The sequence below is a fragment of the Manihot esculenta genome, chromosome 12 (assembly GCF_001659605.2).
Source record: "Manihot esculenta cultivar AM560-2 chromosome 12, M.esculenta_v8, whole genome shotgun sequence".
In the NCBI taxonomy this organism is placed as follows: domain Eukaryota; kingdom Viridiplantae; phylum Streptophyta; class Magnoliopsida; order Malpighiales; family Euphorbiaceae; genus Manihot; species Manihot esculenta.
In genome coordinates, this window is record NC_035172.2 from 30,874,522 (window position 1) to 30,879,172 (window position 4,651).

A 4,651-nucleotide genomic window follows, 5' to 3' on the forward strand; every position below is an offset into this window, starting at 1 on the left:
TTATCATAAAAAATAATGGAATAAAAATCAAACTTACATATTAAAATTGTGAAATGCATGATTTAATTCACATCATCCTCAGCATCTCATAAACAAGATATACTCTCATTTGAACAACCAGCTACATAGTAATATAGAAAAAATTATTAACATTTATCAGCTTTACATTAAAATAAAATAAAATAAAAATAAGAGTTTATTGTTGTAATTACCTTCAATTTCTGACCATAACCAATTTTGTGAGCACATCAATGCTTCCAAAGTATCTTCATGGAGTCTACTTCTATGAATACTAACAACTCTACCTTCAGTACTAAAAGCAGACTCAGATGCAATTGAAGACACATGTACAGCCAAAAAATCTCTAGCAATCATTTGTAATGTAGGATATTTTATCCCATTTATCTTCCACCAATTAAGAATATCAAATTCTTGCATCCATGGTAAAACAAGCTCTTCAAGAAAATGATCTAATTCAGATTTCACATGGACACTAGTGGAAGAAGAGTTAAGAATGCAACTAGATTACTAAAGTCTTTCTTAAAAAAACCTTGATTTTCTGAAATTGAAATAGGTGGAACTGAAGATGAACTTTGAGATTTTGGCTTGACAGCTCGAGATTGGTAATCATTAAGTAAGTTGTAACAAGTAACCTTAACTTGTTCAATCTCATTCGATGCATCATTACCATAAATCATTAGAAAATAGTATTCCACCACTTTTATCTTATACCGTGGATCCAATATGGCAGCAACAGCCAAAACAATGTGAACCATACTCCAATATTTTTCAAATTTTTCAAACATTCTGGCAGATATTGACTTTATAACATCATCATCAGAACTCATCCATTCCACTATTGAATTTTGCAATTGGCAAATGGAAATGAAAAAACAATTAGCAGGTGGATATTTTCTCCCAGAAAATATTTCAGTGATGCTATGAAAAGTTTCTAATTTTTCTGCAACTCTTTTTGCCATTTCCCAATCATCATAAGTAGGCACATCCTTGTAACTCTTTTCCCTAATTTTCAATCTAGGAAAAATATCTTTGTACTCAATTGCAGTTTGAAGCATATGATATGTTGAGTTTCATCTTGTTTTACAATCTAAACTCAACTTTTTTGTACAAGTAATCTTCAATTGTCTAGCCATTTCTTCAAATTTTTCTATTCGTTGAGGAGAAGCTACCCAAAATACTATACTATCCCTAATCCTTGAAAGGGAACTCTCAATAGTGGCTAACCCATCCTTAACAACAAGATTTAAAATATGTGCACAACACCTCATATGCTATACAGCCCCATCACATAAAAGATCACCAAACAATTTATTAATCACAATAGAAAGCATACCATCATTAGTAGAGCAATTATCTACAGTGATTGTAGAAATTTTAGTCTCTATATTCCACTTGCTAAAAGCCTCCATTAGATATTTGGCAAGCTCCTCCTTAGTATGAGATGTTGGGACATACACAAATCTACATAATAAAAATAAGAAAAAATTAATAAAATATCGAGTTAAATCTTATTGAAAACAAATCTTCATAATAACAAAGATAGAGATAAAAGAAATTTACCGCAAAATCCGATTTTGTAGCACCCAAGAGTCATCAATATAATGTGTTGTGATAGACATGTAACCTTTCTTTTGATTTGATGTCCACATATCAGTAGTGATTGTTATTCGACTCTTGAGTTTCTCCAAAGATTTGTATAATTTATTAAACTAAAGATCATAGATATCCAAAACATCTTTCTTAATGGTATTTCGAGAAACCATTTTGAAGAGTGGTTGAAGACTGGCAACAAACTTTCTAAATCCCACATGTTCAGTAATGGAAAGTGGATACTCATGTAATATAATAGCACATGCTAACTCCCTTCTTGATTTTTCTTGATCAAATGTAAAGTTTCCAAAATGCACTTTTCCATCACTTCTTTTATCCATAGAAATCTACTTTTGCTTCTCTAGACATTTGACTATGTTTTGATTGCCTTTCTTTGCACATTTCTCTATATGATTGTGCAAAGACTTAGTCCCATTTTTGCTATTAGCTTTGAGGCTTGCCTTACAATGATTACAAATTGCCCAATCATCCCCACTATGATGGACTTTTTCAAAATGATCCCAAACAGTTGATGTCAACTTCCTTTTCTTTCCTAAATTACTAATTGGAGGAACACTAACAGTTGGATTTGTATTGGTTGGCAATGAATGAGAGGGATTGATTGGTGTCGATGGCTCTAATTGAGAATGGGTGGAACTATTAGCGGGCTGAGTGGTTGAAGGAGGTTGAGAGGGCTGAGTGGTTGAAGAAGGTTGAGAAACAGTAGTAGCTTTACAACTCGCTACACTTTCGGAACTATTAAATGTTGACATTTTAAATATCCTAAATATGAAGAACAATAACATGTATTAGCAAACAATACATAACCACAAGAACAAATAACATATAGTAACTTAATCAACAAATAAATTTATTTAAGTCAATACATAACCACAAACTAAAATAACTACTCCAGTTCACCTAGTTAATTCTATTTACAACACTACTTGAAAAGTTAGTGCAATATTCATTGTGTTATGGAGGAGAAAGTCTCTCATTGATTTGCATTATTATATCATTAAGCCAAGTTTTTACTCATTACTACTTGGACTCTTCCACAAATATCTGTGCAACATGATGTCAAATTAATGCAAATTTTTGATATTAGAATAATTGTAATAATGCTAGGTTATTCACAGTATTTCTTGATAAAACTACTCCATCAAACAATCTAAAACTAATGTAGTGGGTGCTATGATCGTAATTTAGTCCAATACTACTCTTAATTAAATCTGACATCTAGCATAACTAGATCCAATTCATAGAATCACAAAATTCACTCAAAACTGAAGCATGTTCCCACGGAAGCATAAGAAATTAAGAACACCCAAGGTCATATGCATAGAAGAACAAAAAGATTTTTCCAGAAGCCAAGGAAAACCAGATCATGGAAGCCACTAAGGTTCATTTGGGTAATGCTAATTGATATGCTAGGAAATTACTACTCCAGGTTCAGATATTAAGATTTAAAACCAAGCCAGTAACACTCTGAAGGAAAAATCAAAAAGAAGAAATGAATGAACTACTCATAGAAGTTGCACAGATCAATACCTAAGCCTATGATGTCAAACAATTAGCCTCCCAGTCAATTTTCGTTACACTAGGCTGAAGAAAAGAAAAAGAGAGAGAGGAGGTGAGAGGACAAACAGCAAAAACCTAAACAGAAACATAACAAAATAGCTTCTCAAATATCAAAAGCAATTAGTTTGGTAATAAAGTCGCAAATAATGGCACGCATCCAGCAATATCCAGATGCCAGACTCAGGTAAAACAAAAAAACACCATGTACGGGTTTTTTAAAAGCTAACTCTCTATCCAAATAAAAAAAGTAATTTGCACCAACCCAGAGATAGAGCAAAATCTCATACAAGGAAACTACAAGAATAAGATTAAAAATGCTAATATCATGCCAATTCAATAATACACAAAGCGCACAAGTGATAAAAAAAAAAAAAACCCTCACGAGCAGCTTGCAGACTCTGTATTTTTAGTTTGTGGGATTACTGTTCCTATAGCTGAATGCTTATCCGGTCTTGTTAGTGTAACGCCCCGGAAATCCGGACCGCTACCGGCGCTAGGATTCAGGTCGGCTTAAGGCCGCCGGAACCCGTAGCAAGCCTACATACATCCTGTTTACCTGTTTAATCCCATACATGATCAACAAACATACATAAGAATTAAAAACTTTTCTTTTTCTTCATTCACCAAACTCAACCTGTGCATGCACTATGTTCATCATATACATAAACATTAATCCCTCTGTGGGATTTCATCAAAGCCTCAATGGCAATATATCCTGTGTTGAGTTGGTTCACATATACATCATAAACTAAGATCATGTACATACCAAGGGATTAACATATACTATGGTCAAGCACAACTCTATCCTCAATAACATAATTACATAAACATAACTGTTCAAAACTTTACATTACATTCTTATCATTTGTCATGTCCACATACTCTAGCTATTACATACATATGACTTTTCTCTTCTTTTCTTCTCTATCAATCCCGTACCTGCAAACCTGGGGGTTAGGGGAGAGGGGTGAGCTAGATGCCCAGTGAGTAGAACTATATAAAAAAATATTTAAAACATGCTATAATGGAATGCATCATTGCACAAACATTTCACATCATGGAAGGACCGACCCAAAAATCCCTCAGCTCCATGCCCGGCCCTATTATGGGCACCATAGGACTTCGTATTGCCCGGCCCTATTATGGGCACCACAGGACTTCGTAAATCGGAGCTATTGCCCGGCCCTATTATGGGCACCACAGGACTTCGTACACAGGACTAGTGAGTCGTGCAATGTCCCTCCTCATCAACCACAATATAATAATGCAATGTAGCATATTCGTGATTCTAATGCAAACAACCTATATTATAGTCATGATGCATGAAACATGATAAAACATTCACTTTATTAATTTAAAAGGTTAAGTATAGTTCCACTCACCTCTGGCTGACTCTGTCAAACTCTCAGCAGCTGGCTCACTGCTGGGGTCCTTGGTTCCTCGGGTCCGAACCTACACA